Source organism: Saccoglossus kowalevskii, chromosome 6 (assembly GCF_978046115.1).
Source record: "Saccoglossus kowalevskii chromosome 6, keSacKowa6.1, whole genome shotgun sequence".
NCBI lineage: Eukaryota > Metazoa > Hemichordata > Enteropneusta > Harrimaniidae > Saccoglossus > Saccoglossus kowalevskii.
In genome coordinates this window covers 12,880,741-12,898,738 of record NC_140646.1, presented here as the reverse complement: position 1 = coordinate 12,898,738, position 17,998 = coordinate 12,880,741, and the positions used below count along the sequence as shown (strand labels likewise).

The 17,998-nt window shown below is 44.4% G+C and overlaps 9 non-coding genes across 9 annotated transcripts; all 9 read right to left on the bottom strand.

The window, feature by feature from the left end:
• Positions 1–554: 554 nt before the first annotated feature.
• Positions 555–628, bottom strand: TRNAN-GUU (transfer RNA asparagine (anticodon GUU)). The gene has a single exon. It is a non-coding gene; the product is annotated as a tRNA-Asn (tRNA).
• A 76-nt stretch (positions 629–704) lies between these two features.
• Positions 705–778, bottom strand: TRNAN-GUU (transfer RNA asparagine (anticodon GUU)). Its single transcript has one exon. It is a non-coding gene; the product is annotated as a tRNA-Asn (tRNA).
• A 1,417-nt stretch (positions 779–2,195) lies between these two features.
• On the bottom strand, positions 2,196–2,269 carry TRNAN-GUU (transfer RNA asparagine (anticodon GUU)). Its single transcript has one exon. It is a non-coding gene; the product is annotated as a tRNA-Asn (tRNA).
• A 3,994-nt stretch (positions 2,270–6,263) lies between these two features.
• On the bottom strand, positions 6,264–6,337 carry TRNAN-GUU (transfer RNA asparagine (anticodon GUU)). Its single transcript has one exon. It is a non-coding gene; the product is annotated as a tRNA-Asn (tRNA).
• Positions 6,338–10,917: 4,580 nt separating this feature from the next.
• TRNAN-GUU (transfer RNA asparagine (anticodon GUU)) lies at positions 10,918–10,991 on the bottom strand. The gene has a single exon. It is a non-coding gene; the product is annotated as a tRNA-Asn (tRNA).
• Positions 10,992–13,172: 2,181 nt separating this feature from the next.
• Positions 13,173–13,246, bottom strand: TRNAN-GUU (transfer RNA asparagine (anticodon GUU)). Its single transcript has one exon. It is a non-coding gene; the product is annotated as a tRNA-Asn (tRNA).
• Positions 13,247–14,976: 1,730 nt separating this feature from the next.
• On the bottom strand, positions 14,977–15,050 carry TRNAN-GUU (transfer RNA asparagine (anticodon GUU)). Its single transcript has one exon. It is a non-coding gene; the product is annotated as a tRNA-Asn (tRNA).
• A 1,586-nt stretch (positions 15,051–16,636) lies between these two features.
• On the bottom strand, positions 16,637–16,710 carry TRNAN-GUU (transfer RNA asparagine (anticodon GUU)). Its single transcript has one exon. It is a non-coding gene; the product is annotated as a tRNA-Asn (tRNA).
• Positions 16,711–17,236: 526 nt separating this feature from the next.
• Positions 17,237–17,310, bottom strand: TRNAN-GUU (transfer RNA asparagine (anticodon GUU)). The gene has a single exon. It is a non-coding gene; the product is annotated as a tRNA-Asn (tRNA).
• Positions 17,311–17,998: the final 688 nt, after the last annotated feature.

Sequence of the window (17,998 nt, the reverse complement as noted above, 5' to 3'; positions counted from 1 at the left end):
ACGCGCTAACCGATGGCGCTACAGACACTGCGACATTGGTGTTATGTTGTATTCATATCTCGAATTCACACATTCGAAAATGTGAGTAATAAAAACTTCTACTTCATCCCAAGGTGGGCTTGAACAACCAACCTTTCGGTTAACAGCCGAACGCGCTAACCGATGGCGCTACAGACTCTGCGACATTGGTGTTATGTTGTATTAATATCGCGAATCCACACGTGAGAAAATGTGCGTAATAAAAACTTCTACTTCGTCCCTGGGTGGGCTTGAACCACCAACCTTTCGGTTAACAGACGAACGCGCCAACCGATTGCGCCACAGAGACTACAACATTAGTGTTATATTGTATTCATATCGCGAATCCTCACATGAGAAAATGTGTGTAATAAAAACTTCTACTTCGTCCCTGGGTGGGCTTGAATCACCAACCTTTCGGTTTACAGCCGAACGCGCGAACCGATGGCGCTACAGACTCTGCGACATTGGTGTTATGTTGTATTCATATCGCGAATTCACACATGAGAAAATCTGTGTAATAAAAACTTCTACTTTGTCCCTGGGTGGGCTTGAACCACCAACCTTTCGGTTAACAGCCGAACGCGCTAACCGATTGCGCCACAGAGACTGCAACTTTGGTGTTATATTGTATTCATATCGCGAATCCACACATGAGAAAATGTGTGTAATAAAAACTTCTACTTCGTCCCTGGGTGGGCTTGAACCACCAACCTTTCGGTTAACAGCCGAACGCGCTAACCGATTGCGCCACAGAGACTACAACAATGGTGTTATATTGTCTTCATATCGCGAATTCACACATGAGAAAATGTGTGTAATAAAAACTAGTACTTCGTCCCTGGGTGGGCTTGAACCACCAACCTTTTGGTTAACAGCCGAACGCGCTAACCGATGGCGCTACAGACACTGCGACATTGGTGTTATGTTGTATTCATATCGCAAATTCACACATGAGAAAATGTGTGTAATAAAAACTTCTACTTCGTCCCTGGTTGGGCTTGAATCACCAACCTTTCGGTTAACAGCCGAACGCGCTAACCAAATGCGCCACAAAGACCGCAACCTTGGTGATATGTTGTGTTGTATTCATATCGCGAATCCACACATGAGAAAATGTGTGTAATAAAAACTTGTACTTCGTCCCTGGGTGGGCTTGAACCATCAACCTTTCGGTTAACAGCCAAACGCGCTAACCGATTGCGCTACAGACACTGCGACATTGGTGTTATTTTGCATTCATATCGCGAATCCACACATGAGAATTTGTGTGTAATAAAACTTCTACTTCGTCCCTGGGTGGGCTTGAACAACTAACCTTTCGGTTAACAGCCGAACGCGCTAACCGATTGCGCTACAGACACTGCGACATTGGTGTTATGTTGCATTCATATCGCGAATTCACACATGAGAAATTGTGTGTAACAAAAAGTTGTACTTCGTCCCTGTTTGGGCTTGAACCTCCAACCTTTCGGTTAACAGCCGAACGCGCTAATCGATTGCGCCACAGAGACTACAACATTAGTGTTATATTGTATTCATATCGCGAATCCTCACATGAGAAAATGTGTGTAATAAAAACTTCTACTTCGTCCCTGGGTGGGCTTGAATCACCAACCTTTCGGTTTACAGCCGAACGCGCGAACCGATGGCGCTACAGACTCTGCGACATTGGTGTTATGTTGTATTCATATCGCGAATTCACACATGAGAAAATGTGTGTAATAAAAACTTGTACTTCGTCCCTGGGTGAGCTTGAACCACCAACCTTTCAGTTAACAGCCGAATGCGCCACAGAGACTGTAACAATGGTGTTATGTTGTATTCATATCGCGAATCCACACATGAGAAAATGTGTGTAATAAAAACTTATACTTCGTCCCTGGGTGGGCTTGAACCACCAACCTTTCGGTTAACAGCCAAACGCGCTAACCGATTGCGCCACAGAGACTGCAACATTGGTGTTATATTGTATTCATATCGCGAATTCACACATGAGAAAATGTGTGTAATAAAAACTTCTACTTCGTCCCTGGGTGGGCTTGAATCACCAACCTTTCGGTTAACAGCCGAACGCGCGAACCGATGCCGCTACAGATACTGCGACATTGGTGTTATGTTTTATTCATATCGCGAATTCACACATGAGAAAATCTGTGTAATAAAAACTTCTACTTCGTCCCTGGGTGGGCTTGAACCACCAACCTTTCGGTTAACAGCCGAACGCGCTAACCGATTGCGCCACAGAGACTACAACAATGGTGTTATATTGTCTTCATATCGCGAATTCACACATGAGAAAATGTGTGTAATAAAAACTTGTACTTCGTCCCTGGGTGGGCTTGAACCACCAACCTTTCGGTTAACAGCCGAACGCGCTAACCGATGGCGCTACAGACACTGCGACATTGATGTTATGTTGTATTCATATCGCGAATTCACACATGAGAAAATGTGTGTAATAAAAACTTCTACTTCGTCCCTGGGTGGGCTTGAATCACCAACCTTTCGGTTAACAGCCGAACGCGCTAACCGATTGCGCCACAGAGACTACAACATTGGTGTTATATTGTATTCATATCGCGAATCCACACATGAGAAAATGTGTGTAATAAAAACTTCTACTTCGTCCCTGGGTGGGCTTGAATGACCAACCTTTCGGTTAACAGCCGAACGCGCTAACCGATTGCGCCACAGAGACTACAACAATGGTGTTATATTGTATTCATATCGCGAATCCACACATGAGAAAATGTGTGTAATAAAAACTTCTACTTCGTCCTTGGGTGGGCTTGAATCACCAACCTTTCGGTTAACAGCCGAACGCGCTAACCGATGGCGCTACAGACTCTGCGACATTGGTGTTATATTGTATTCATATCGCGAATTCACACATGAGAAAATGTGTGTAATAAAAACTTGTACTTCGTCCCTGCGTGGGCTTGAACAACCAACCTTTCGGTTAACAGCCGAACGCGCTAATCGATTGCGCCACAGAGACTACAACAATGGCGTTATGTTGTATTCATATCGCGAATCCACACATGAGAAAATGTGTGTAATAAAAATGTGTACTTCGTCCCTGGGTAGGCTTGAACCACCAACCTTTCGGTTAACAGCCAAACGCGCTAACCAATTGCGCCACAGAAACTGCAACATTGGTGTTATATTGTATTCATATCGCGAATTCACACATGAGAAAATGTGTGTAATAAAAACTTGTACTTCGTCCCTGGGTGGGCTTGAATCACCAACCTTTCGGTTAACAGCCGAACGCACTAACCAATTGCGCCACAGAGACTGCAACCTTGGTGATATGTTGTGTTGTATTAATATCGCGAATCCACACGTGAGAAAATGTGCGTAATAAAACTTCTACTTCGTCCCTGGGTGGGCTTGAACCACCAACCTTACAGTTAACAGCCGAACGCGCTAACCGATGGCGCTACAGACACTGCGACATTGGTGTTATGTTGTATTTATATCGCGAATTCACACATTCGATGATGTGAGTAATAAAAACTTCTACTTCATCCCAAGGTGGGCTTGAACAACCAACCTTTCGGTTAACAGCCGAACGTGCTAACCGATTGCGCTACAGACACTGCGACATTGGTGTTATGTTGTATTCATATCGCGAATTCACACATGAGAAAATGTGTGTAATAAAAACTTATACTTCGTCCCTGGGTGGGCATGAACCACCAACCTTTCGGTTAACAGCCGAACGCGCTAACCGATTGCGCCACAGAGACTGCAACTTTGGTGTTATATTGTATTCATATCGCGAATTCTCACATAAGAACATGTGTGTAATAAAAGCTTGTAATTCGTCCCTGGGTGGGCTTGAACCACCAACCTTTCAGTTAACAGCCGAACGCGCTAACCGATGGCGCTACAGACACTGCGACATTGGTGTTATGTTGTATTCATATCGCGAATTCTCACATAAGAACATGTGTGTAATAAAAACTTATACTTCGTCCCTGGGTGGGCTTGAACCACCAACCTTTCGGTTAACAGCCAAACGCGCTAACCGATTGCGCCACAGAGACTGCAACATTGGTGTTATATTGTATTCATATCGCGAATTCACACATGAGAAAATGTGTGTAATAAAAACTTGTACTTCGTCCCTGGGTGGGCTTGAATCACCAACCTTTCGGTTAACAGCCGAACGCACTAAAAAATTGCGCCACAGAGACTGCAACCTTGGTGATATGTTGTGTTGTATTAATATCGCGAATCCACACGTGAGAAAATGTACGTAATAAAAACTTCTACTTCGTCCCTGGGTGGGCTTGCACCACCAACCTTACAGTTAACAGCCGAACGCGCTAACCGATGGCGCTACAGACACTGCGACATTGGTGTTATGTTGTATTCATATCTCGAATTCACACATTCGAAAATGTGAGTAATAAAAACTTCTACTTCGTCCCTGGGTGGGCTTGAACCACCAACCTTTCGGTTAACAGCCAAACGCGCTAACCAATTGCGCCACAGAAACTGCAACATTGGTGTTATATTGTATTCATATCGCGAATTCACACATGAGAAAATGTGTGTAATAAAAACTTGTACTTCGTCCCTGGGTGGGCTTGAATCACCAACCTTTCGGTTAACAGCCGAACGCACTAACCAATTGCGCCACAGAGACTGCAACCTTGGTGATATGTTGTGTTGTATTAATATCGCGAATCCACACGTGAGAAAATGTGCGTAATAAAACTTCTACTTCGTCCCTGGGTGGGCTTGAACCACCAACCTTACAGTTAACAGCCGAACGCGCTAACCGATGGCGCTACAGACACTGCGACATTGGTGTTATGTTGTATTCATATCGCGAATTCACACATTCGATGATGTGAGTAATAAAAACTTCTACTTCATCCCAAGGTGGGCTTGAACAACCAACCTTTCGGTTAACAGCCGAACGTGCTAACCGATTGCGCTACAGACACTGCGACATTGGTGTTATGTTGTATTCATATCGCGAATTCACACATGAGAAAATGTGTGTAATAAAAACTTATACTTCGTCCCTGGGTGGGCATGAACCACCAACCTTTCGGTTAACAGCCGAACGCGCTAACCGATTGCGCCACAGAGACTGCAACTTTGGTGTTATATTGTATTCATATCGCGAATTCTCACATAAGAACATGTGTGTAATAAAAGCTTGTAATTCGTCCCTGGGTGGGCTTGAACCACCAACCTTTCAGTTAACAGCCGAACGCGCTAACCGATGGCGCTACAGACACTGCGACATTGGTGTTATGTTGTATTCATATCGCGAATTCTCACATAAGAACATGTGTGTAATAAAAACTTATATTTCGTCCCTGGGTGGGCTTGAACCACCAACCTTTCGGTTAACAGCCAAACGCGCTAACCGATTGCGCCACAGAGACTGCAACATTGGTGTTATATTGTATTCATATCGCGAATTCACACATGAGAACATGTGTGTAATAAAAACTTGTACTTCGTCCCTGGGTGGGCTTGAATCACCAACCTTTCGGTTAACAGCCGAACGCACTAAAAAATTGCGCCACAGAGACTGCAACCTTGGTGATATGTTGTGTTGTATTAATATCGCGAATCCACACGTGAGAAAATGTACGTAATAAAAACTTCTACTTCGTCCCTGGGTGGGCTTGCACCACCAACCTTACAGTTAACAGCCGAACGCGCTAACCGATGGCGCTACAGACACTGCGACATTGGTGTTATGTTGTATTCATATCTCGAATTCACACATTCGAAAATGTGAGTAATAAAAACTTCTACTTCATCCCAAGGCGGGCTTGAACAACCAACCTTTCGGTTAACAGCCGAACGCGCTAACCGATGGCGCTACAGACTCTGCGACATTGGTGTTATGTTGCATTAATATCGCGAATCCACACGTGAGAAAATGTGCGTAATAAAAACTTCTACTTCGTCCCTGGGTGGGCTTGAACCACAAACCTTTCGGTTAACAGACGAACGCGCCAACCGATTGCGCCACAGAGACTACAACATTAGTGTTATATTGTATTCATATCGCGAATCCTCACATGAGAAAATGTGTGTAATAAAAACTTCTACTTCGTCCCTGGGTGGGCTTGAATCACCAACCTTTCGGTTTACAGCCGAACGCGCGAACCGATGGCGCTACAGACTCTGCGACATTGGTGTTATGTTGTATTCATATCGCGAATTCACACATGAGAAAATCTGTGTAATAAAAACTTCTACTTTGTCCCTGGGTGGGCTTGAACCACCAACCTTTCGGTTAACAGCCGAACGCGCTAACCGATTGCGCCACAGAGACTGCAACTTTGGTGTTATATTGTATTCATATCGCGAATCCACACATGAGAAAATGTGTGTAATAAAAACTTGTACTTCGTCCCTGGGTGGGCTTGAACCATCAACCTTTCGGTTAACAGCCAAACGCGCTAACCGATTGCGCTACAGACACTGCGACATTGGTGTTATTTTGCATTCATATCGCGAATCCACACATGAGAAAATCTGTGTAATAAAAACTTGTACTTCGTCCCTGGGTGGGCTTGAACCACCAACCTTTTGGTTAACAGCCGAACGCGCTAACCGATGGCGCTACAGACACTGCGACATTGGTGTTATGTTGCATTCATATCGCGAATTCACACATGAGAAATTGTGTGTAACAAAAAGTTGTACTTCGTCCCTGTTTGGGCTTGAACCTCCAACCTTTCGGTTAACAGCCGAACGCGCTAATCGATTGCGCCACAGAGACTACAACAATGGCGTTATGTTGTATTCATATCGCGAATCCACACATGAGAAAATGTGTGTAATAAAAATGTGTACTTCGTCCCTGGGTGGGCTTGAACCACCAACCTTTCGGTTAACAGCCAAACGCGCTAACCGATTGCGCCACAGAGACTGCAACATTGGTATTGTATTCATATCGCGAATTCACACATGAGAAAATGTGTGTAATAAAAACTTGTACTTCGTCCCTTGGTGGGCTTGAATCACCAACCTTTCGGTTAACAGCCGAACGCACTAAAAAATTGCGCCACAGAGACTGTAACAAAGGTGTTATGTTGTATTCATATCGCGAATCCACACATGAGAAAATGTGTGTAATAAAAACTTCTACTTCGTCCCTGGGTGGGCTTGAATCACCTACCTTTCGGTTTACAGCCGAACGCGCTAACCGATGGCGCTACAGACACTGCGACATTGGTGTTATGTTGTATTTATATCGCGAATTCACACATTCGATGATGTGAGTAATAAAAACTTCTACTTCATCCCAAGGTGGGCTTGAACAACCAACCTTTCGGTTAACAGCCGAACGTGCTAACCGATTGCGCTACAGACACTGCGACATTGGTGTTATGTTGTATTCATATCGCGAATTCACACATGAGAAAATGTGTGTAATAAAAACTTATACTTCGTCCCTGGGTGGGCATGAACCACCAACCTTTCGGTTAACAGCCGAACGCGCTAACCGATTGCGCCACAGAGACTGCAACTTTGGTGTTATATTGTATTCATATCGCGAATTCTCACATAAGAACATGTGTGTAATAAAAGCTTGTAATTCGTCCCTGGGTGGGCTTGAACCACCAACCTTTCAGTTAACAGCCGAACGCGCTAACCGATGGCGCTACAGACACTGCGACATTGGTGTTATGTTGTATTCATATCGCGAATTCTCACATAAAAACATGTGTGTAATAAAAACTTATACTTCGTCCCTGGGTGGGCTTGAACCACCAACCTTTCGGTTAACAGCCAAACGCGCTAACCGATTGCGCCACAGAGACTGCAACATTGGTGTTATATTGTATTCATATCGCGAATTCACACATGAGAAAATGTGTGTAATAAAAACTTGTACTTCGTCCCTGGGTGGGCTTGAATCACCAACCTTTCGGTTAACAGCCGAACGCACTAAAAAATTGCGCCACAGAGACTGCAACCTTGGTGATATGTTGTGTTGTATTAATATCGCGAATCCACACGTGAGAAAATGTACGTAATAAAAACTTCTACTTCGTCCCTGGGTGGGCTTGCACCACCAACCTTACAGTTAACAGCCGAACGCGCTAACCGATGGCGCTACAGACACTGCGACATTGGTGTTATGTTGTATTCATATCTCGAATTCACACATTCGAAAATGTGAGTAATAAAAACTTCTACTTCGTCCCTGGGTGGGCTTGAACCACCAACCTTTCGGTTAACAGCCAAACGCGCTAACCAATTGCGCCACAGAAACTGCAACATTGGTGTTATATTGTATTCATATCGCGAATTCACACATGAGAAAATGTGTGTAATAAAAACTTGTACTTCGTCCCTGGGTGGGCTTGAATCACCAACCTTTCGGTTAACAGCCGAACGCACTAACCAATTGCGCCACAGAGACTGCAACCTTGGTGATATGTTGTGTTGTATTAATATCGCGAATCCACACGTGAGAAAATGTGCGTAATAAAACTTCTACTTCGTCCCTGGGTGGGCTTGAACCACCAACCTTACAGTTAACAGCCGAACGCGCTAACCGATGGCGCTACAGACACTGCGACATTGGTGTTATGTTGTATTCATATCGCGAATTCACACATTCGATGATGTGAGTAATAAAAACTTCTACTTCATCCCAAGGTGGGCTTGAACAACCAACCTTTCGGTTAACAGCCGAACGTGCTAACCGATTGCGCTACAGACACTGCGACATTGGTGTTATGTTGTATTCATATCGCGAATTCACACATGAGAAAATGTGTGTAATAAAAACTTATACTTCGTCCCTGGGTGGGCATGAACCACCAACCTTTCGGTTAACAGCCGAACGCGCTAACCGATTGCGCCACAGAGACTGCAACTTTGGTGTTATATTGTATTCATATCGCGAATTCTCACATAAGAACATGTGTGTAATAAAAGCTTGTAATTCGTCCCTGGGTGGGCTTGAACCACCAACCTTTCAGTTAACAGCCGAACGCGCTAACCGATGGCGCTACAGACACTGCGACATTGGTGTTATGTTGTATTCATATCGCGAATTCTCACATAAGAACATGTGTGTAATAAAAACTTATACTTCGTCCCTGGGTGGGCTTGAACCACCAACCTTTCGGTTAACAGCCAAACGCGCTAACCGATTGCGCCACAGAGACTGCAACATTGGTGTTATATTGTATTCATATCGCGAATTCACACATGAGAAAATGTGTGTAATAAAAACTTGTACTTCGTCCCTGGGTGGGCTTGAATCACCAACCTTTCGGTTAACAGCCGAACGCACTAAAAAATTGCGCCACAGAGACTGCAACCTTGGTGATATGTTGTGTTGTATTAATATCGCGAATCCACACGTGAGAAAATGTACGTAATAAAAACTTCTACTTCGTCCCTGGGTGGGCTTGCACCACCAACCTTACAGTTAACAGCCGAACGCGCTAACCGATGGCGCTACAGACACTGCGACATTGGTGTTATGTTGTATTCATATCTCGAATTCACACATTCGAAAATGTGAGTAATAAAAACTTCTACTTCATCCCAAGGTGGGCTTGAACAACCAACCTTTCGGTTAACAGCCGAACGCGCTAACCGATGGCGCTACAGACTCTGCGACATTGGTGTTATGTTGCATTAATATCGCGAATCCACACGTGAGAAAATGTGCGTAATAAAAACTTCTACTTCGTCCCTGGGTGGGCTTGAACCACCAACCTTTCGGTTAACAGACGAACGCGCCAACCGATTGCGCCACAGAGACTACAACATTAGTGTTATATTGTATTCATATCGCGAATCCTCACATGAGAAAATGTGTGTAATAAAAACTTCTACTTCGTCCCTGGGTGGGCTTGAACAACCAACCTTTCGGTTAACAGCCGAACGCGCTAACCGATTGCGCTACAGACACTGCGACATTGGTGTTATGTTGCATTCATATCGCGAATTCACACATGAGAAATTGTGTGTAACAAAAAGTTGTACTTCGTCCCTGTTTGGGCTTGAACCTCCAACCTTTCGGTTAACAGCCGAACGCGCTAACCGATTGCGCCACAGAGACTGCAACATTGGTATTGTATTCATATCGCGAATTCACACATGAGAAAATGTGTGTAATAAAAACTTGTACTTCGTCCCTTGGTGGGCTTGAATCACCAACCTTTCGGTTAACAGCCGAACGCACTAAAAAATTGCGCCACAGAGACTGTAACAAAGGTGTTATGTTGTATTCATATCGCGAATCCACACATGAGAAAATGTGTGTAATAAAAACTTCTACTTCGTCCCTGGGTGGGCTTGAATCACCAACCTTTCGGTTTACAGCCGAACGCGCGAACCGATGGCGCTACAGACTCTGCGACATTGGTGTTATGTTGTATTCATATCGCGAATTCACACATGAGAAAATCTGTGTAATAAAAACTTCTACTTCGTCCCTGGGTGGGCTTGAACCACCAACCTTTCAGTTAACAGCCGAACGCGCTAACCGATTGCGCCACAGAGACTGTAACAAAGGTGTTATGTTGTATTCATATCGCGAATCCACACATGAGAAAATGTGTGTAATAAAAACTTCTACTTCGTCCCTGGGTGGGCTTGAACCACCAACCTTTCGGTTAACAGACGAACGCGCTAACCGATTGCGCCACAGAGACTACAACATTAGTGTTATATTGTATTTATATCGCGAATCCTCACATGAGAAAATGTGTGTAATAAAAACTTCTACTTCGTCCCTGGGTGGGCTTGAATCACCAACCTTTCGGTTTACAGCCGAACGCGCGAACCGATGGCGCTACAGACTCTGCGACATTGGTGTTATGTTGTATTCATATCGCGAATTCACACATGAGAAAATCTGTGTAATAAAAACTTCTACTTCGTCCCTGGGTGGGCTTGAACCACCAACCTTTCGGTTAACAGCCGAACGCGCTAACCGATTGCGCCACAGAGACTACAACAATGGTGTTATATTGTCTTCATATCGCGAATTCACACATGAGAAAATGTGTGTAATAAAAACTTGTACTTCGTCCCCGGGTGGGCTTGAACCACCAACCTTTTGGTTAACAGCCAAACGCGCTAACCGATTACGCTACATACACTGCGACATTGGTGTTATTTTGCATTCATATCGCATTTCCACACATGAGAAATTGTGTGTAATAAAAACTTGTACTTCGTCCCTGGGTGGGCTTGAACAACCAACCTTTCGGTTAACAGCCGAACGCGCTAATCGATTGCGCCACAGAGACTACAACAATGGCGTTATGTTGTATTCATATCGCGAATCCACACATGAGAAAATGTGTGTAATAAAAACTTCTACTTCGTCCCTGGGTGGGCTTGAACCACCAACCTTTCGGTTAACAGCCAAACGCGCTAACCGATTGCGCTACATACACTGCGACATTGGTGTTATTTTGCATTCATATCGCGAATCCACACATGAGAAAATGTGTGCAATAAAAACTTCTACTTCGTCCCTGGGTGGGCTTGAACCACCAACCTTTCGGTTAACAGCCGAACGCGCTAACCGATGGCGCTACAGACACTGCGACATTGGTGTTATATTGTATTCATATCGCGAATCCACACATGAGAATTTGTGTGTAATAAAAACTTGTACTTCGTCCCTGGGTGGGCTTGAACAACCAACCTTTCGGTTAACAGCCGAACGCGCTAATCGATTGCGCCACAGAGACTACAACAATGGCGTTATGTTGTATTCATATCGCGAATCCACACATGAGAAAATGTGTGTAATAAAAACTTCTACTTCGTCCCTGGGTGGGCTTGAACCACCAACCTTTCGGTTAACAGCCAAACGCGCTAACCGATTGCGCTACATACACTGCGACATTGGTGTTATATTGTATTCATATCGCGAATTCACACATGAGAAAATGTGTGTAATAAAAACTTGTACTTCGTCCCTGGGTGGGCTTGAATCACCAACCTTTCGGTTAACAGCCGAACGCACTAAAAAATTGCGCCACAGAGACTGCAACCTTGGTGATATGTTGTGTTGTATTAATATCGCGAATCCACACGTGAGAAAATGTACGTAATAAAAACTTCTACTTCGTCCCTGGGTGGGCTTGCACCACCAACCTTACAGTTAACAGCCGAACGCGCTAACCGATGGCGCTACAGACACTGCGACATTGGTGTTATGTTGTATTCATATCTCGAATTCACACATTCGAAAATGTGAGTAATAAAAACTTCTACTTCATCCCAAGGTGGGCTTGAACAACCAACCTTTCGGTTAACAGCCGAACGCGCTAACCGATGGCGCTACAGACTCTGCGACATTGGTGTTATGTTGTATTAATATCGCGAATCCACACGTGAGAAAATGTGCGTAATAAAAACTTCTACTTCGTCCCTGGGTGGGCTTGAACCACCAACCTTTCGGTTAACAGACGAACGCGCTAACCGATTGCGCCACAGAGACTACAACATTAGTGTTATATTGTATTCATATCGCGAATCCTCACATGAGAAAATGTGTGTAATAAAAACTTCTACTTCGTCCCTGGGTGGGCTTGAATCACCAACCTTTCGGTTTACAGCCGAACGCGCGAACCGATGGCGCTACAGACTCTGCGACATTGGTGTTATGTTGTATTCATATCGCGAATTCACACATGAGAAAATGTGTGTAATAAAAACTTGTACTTCGTCCCTGGGTGAGCTTGAACCACCAAACTTTCAGTTAACAGCCGAACGCGCTAACCGATTGCGCCACAGAGACTGTAACAATGGTGTTATGTTGTATTCATATCGCGAATCCACACATGAGAAAATGTGTGTAATAAAAACTTATACTTCGTCCCTGGGTGGGCTTGAACCACCAACCTTTCGGCTAACAGCCGAACGCGCTAACCGATTGCGCCACAGAGACTACAACATTGGTGTTATATTGTATTCATATCGCGAATCCACACATGAGAAAATGTGTGTAATAAAAACTTCTACTTCGTCCCTGGGTGGGCTTGAATCACCAACCTTTCGGTTAACAGCCGAACGCGCGAACCGATGGCACTACAGATACTGCGACATTGGTGTTATGTTTTATTCATATCGCGAATTCACACATGAGAAAATCTGTGTAATAAAAACTTCTACTTCGTCCCTGGGTGGGCTTGAACCACCAACCTTTCGGTTAACAGCCGAACGCGCTAACCGATTGCGCCACAGAGACTACAACAATGGTGTTATATTGTCTTCATATCGCGAATTCACACATGAGAAAATGTGTGTAATAAAAACTTGTACTTCGTCCCTGGGTGGGCTTGAACCACCAACCTTTCGGTTAACAGCCGAACGCGCTAACCGATGGCGCTACAGACACTGCGACATTGATGTTATGTTGTATTCATATCGCGAATTCACACATGAGAAAATGTGTGTAATAAAAACTTCTACTTCGTCCCTGGGTGGGCTTGAATCACCAACCTTTCGGTTAACAGCCGAACGCGCTAACCGATTGCGCCACAGAGACTACAACATTGGTGTTATATTGTATTCATATCGCGAATCCACACATGAGAAAATGTGTGTAATAAAAACTTCTACTTCGTCCCTGGGTGGGCTTGAATGACCAACCTTTCGGTTAACAGCCGAACGCGCTAACCGATTGCGCCACAGAGACTACAACAATGGTGTTATATTGTATTCATATCGCGAATCCACACATGAGAAAATGTGTGTAATAAAAACTTCTACTTCGTCCTTGGGTGGGCTTGAATCACCAACCTTTCGGTTAACAGCCGAACGCGCTAACCGATGGCGCTACAGACACTGCGACATTGGTGTTATATTGTATTCATATCGCGAATTCACACATGAGAAAATGTGTGTAATAAAAACTTGTACTTCGTCCCTGGGTGGGCTTGAACAACCAACCTTTCGGTTAACAGCCAAACGCGCTAATCGATTGCGCCACAGAGACTACAACAATGGCGTTATGTTGTATTCATATCGCGAATCCACACATGAGAAAATGTGTGTAATAAAAATGTGTACTTCGTCCCTGGGTGGGCTTGAACCACCAACCTTTCGGTTAACAGCCAAACGCGCTAACCAATTGCGCCACAGAGACTGCAACATTGGTGTTATATTGTATTCATATCGCGAATTCACACATGAGAAAATGTGTGTAATAAAAACTTGTACTTCGTCCCTGGGTGGGCTTGAATCACCAACCTTTCGGTTAACAGCCGAACGCACTAACCAATTGCGCCACAGAGACTGCAACCTTGGTGATATGTTGTGTTGTATTAATATCGCGAATCCACACGTGAGAAAATGTGTGTAATAAAACTTCTACTTCGTCCCTGGGTGGGCTTGAACCACCAACCTTACAGTTAACAGCCGAACGCGCTAACCGATGGCGCTACAGACACTGCGACATTGGTGTTATGTTGTATTCATATCGCGAATTCACACATTCGATGATGTGAGTAATAAAAACTTCTACTTCATCCCAAGGTGGGCTTGAACAACCAACCTTTCGGTTAACAGCCGAACGTGCTAACCGATTGCGCTACAGACACTGCGACATTGGTGTTATGTTGTATTCATATCGCGAATTCACACATGAGAAAATGTGTGTAATAAAAGCTTGTAATTCGTCCCCGGGTGGGCTTGAACCACCAACCTTTCAGTTAACAGCCGAACGCGCTAACCGATGGCGCTACAGACACTGCGACATTGGTGTTATGTTGTATTCATATCGCGAATTCTCACATAAGAACATGTGTGTAATAAAAACTTATACTTCGTCCCTGGGTGTGCTTGAACCACCAACCTTTCGGTTAACAGCCGAACGCGCTAACCGATTGCGCCACAGAGACTGCAACTTTGGTGTTATATTGTATTCATATCGCGAATCCACACATGAGAAAATGTGTGTAATAAAAACTTCTACTTCGTCCCTGGGTGGGCTTGAACCACCAACCTTTCGGTTAACAGCCGAACGCGCTAACCGATTGCGCCACAGAGACTACAACAATGGTGTTATATTGTCTTCATATCGCGAATTCACACATGAGAAAATGTGTGTAATAAAAAATTGTACTTCGTCCCTGGGTGGGCTTGAACCACCAACCTTTTGGTTAACAGCCGAACGCGCTAACCGATGGCGCTACAGACACTGCGACATTGGTGTTATGTTGTATTCATATCGCAAATTCACACATGAGAAAATGTGTGTAATAAAAACTTCTACTTCGTCCCTGGTTGGGCTTGAATCACCAACCTTTCGGTTAACAGCCGAACGCGCTAACCAAATGCGCCACAAAGACCGCAACCTTGGTGATATGTTGTGTTGTATTCATATCGCGAATCCACACATGAGAAAATGTGTGTAATAAAAACTTGTACTTCGTCCCTGGGTGGGCTTGAACCATCAACCTTTCGGTTAACAGCCAAACGCGCTAACCGATTGCGCTACAGACACTGCGACATTGGTGTTATGTTGCATTCATATCGCGAATTCACACATGAGAAATTGTGTGTAACAAAAACTTGTACTTCGTCCCTGTTTGGGCTTGAACCTCCAACCTTTCGGTTAACAGCCGAACGCGCTAATCGATTGCGCCACAGAGACTACAACAATGGCGTTATGTTGTATTCATATCGCGAATCCACACATGAGAAAATGTGTGTAATAAAAATGTGTACTTCGTCCCTGGGTGGGCTTGAACCACCAACCTTTCGGTTAACAGCCAAACGCGCTAACCGATTGCGCCACAGAGACTGCAACATTGGTGTTATATTGTATTCATATCGCGAATTCACACATGAGAAAATGTGTGTAATAAAAACTTGTACTTCGTCCCTGGGTGGGCTTGAATCACCAACCTTTCGGTTAACAGCCGAACGCACTAAAAAATTGCGCCACAGAGACTGCAACCTTGGTGATATGTTGTGTTGTATTAATATCGCGAATCCACACGTGAGAAAATGTACGTAATAAAAACTTCTACTTCGTCCCTGGGTGGGCTTGCACCACCAACCTTACAGTTAACAGCCGAACGCGCTAACCGATGGCGCTACAGACACTGCGACATTGGTGTTATGTTGTATTCATATCTCGAATTCACACATTCGAAAATGTGAGTAATAAAAACTTCTACTTCATCCCAAGGTGGGCTTGAACAACCAACCTTTCGGTTAACAGCCGAACGCGCTAACCGATGGCGCTACAGACTCTGCGACATTGGTGTTATGTTGTATTAATATCGCGAATCCACACGTGAGAAAATGTGCGTAATAAAAACTTCTACTTCGTCCCTGGGTGGGCTTGAACCACCAACCTTTCGGTTAACAGACGAACGCGCCAACCGATTGCGCCACAGAGACTACAACATTAGTGTTATATTGTATTCATATCGCGAATCCTCACATGAGAAAATGTGTGTAATAAAGACTTCTACTTCGTCCCTGGGTGGGCTTGAATCACCAACCTTTCGGTTTACAGCCGAACGCGCGAACCGATGGCGCTACAGACTCTGCGACATTGGTGTTATGTTGTATTCATATCGCGAATTCACACATGAGAAAATCTGTGTAATAAAAACTTCTACTTCGTCCCTGGGTGGGCTTGAACCACCAACCTTTCGGTTAACAGCCGAACGCGCTAACCGATTGCGCCACAGAGACTGCAACTTTGGTGTTATATTGTATTCATATCGCGAATCCTCACATGAGAAAATGTGTGTAATAAAAACTTCTACTTCATCCCAAGGTTGGCTTGAACAACCAACCTTTCGGTTAACAGCCGAACGCGCTAACCGATGGCGCTACAGACTCTGCGACATTGGTGTTATGTTGTATTAATATCGCGAATCCACACGTGAGAAAATGTGCGTAATAAAAACTTCTACTTCGTCCCTGGGTGGGCTTGAACCACCAACCTTTCGGTTAACAGACGAACGCGCCAACCGATTGCGCCACAGAGACTACAACATTAGTCTTATATTGTATTCAAATCGCGAATCCTCACATGAGAAAATGTGTGTAATAAAGACTTCTACTTCGTCCCTGGGTGGGCTTGAATCACCAACCTTTCGGTTTACAGCCGAACGCGCGAACCGATGGCGCTACAGACTCTGCGACATTGGTGTTATGTTGTATTCATATCGCGAATTCACACATGAGAAAATCTGTGTAATAAAAACTTCTACTTCGTCCCTGGGTGGGCTTGAACCACCAACCTTTCGGTTAACAGCCGAACGCGCTAACCGATTGCGCCACAGAGACTGCAACTTTGGTGTTATATTGTATTCATATCGCGAATCCACACATGAGAAAATGTGTGTAATAAAAACTTCTACTTCGTCCCTGGGTGGGCTTGAACCACCAAACTTTCGGTTAACAGCCGAACGCGCTAACCGATTGCGCCACAGAGACTACAACAATGGTGTTATATTGTCTTCATATCGCGAATTCACACATGAGAAAATGTGTGTAATAAAAACTTGTACTTCGTCCCTGGGTGGGCTTGAACCACCAACCTTTTGGTTAACAGCCGAACGCGCTAACCGATGGCGCTACAGACACTGCGACATTGGTGTTATGTTGTATTCATATCGCAAATTCACACATGAGAAAATGTGTGTAATAAAAACTTCTACTTCGTCCCTGGTTGGGCTTGAATCACCAACCTTTCGGTTAACAGCCGAACGCGCTAACCAAATGCGCCACAAAGACCGCAACCTTGGTGATATGTTGTGTTGTATTCATATCGCGAATCCACACATGAGAATTTGTGTGTAATAAAACTTGTACTTCGTCCCTGGGTGGGCTTGAACAACCAACCTTTCGGTTAACAGCCGAACGCGCTAACCGATTGCGCTACAGACACTGCGACATTGGTGTTATGTTGCATTCATATCGCGAATTCACACATGAGAAATTGTGTGTAACAAAGACTTGTACTTCGTCCCTG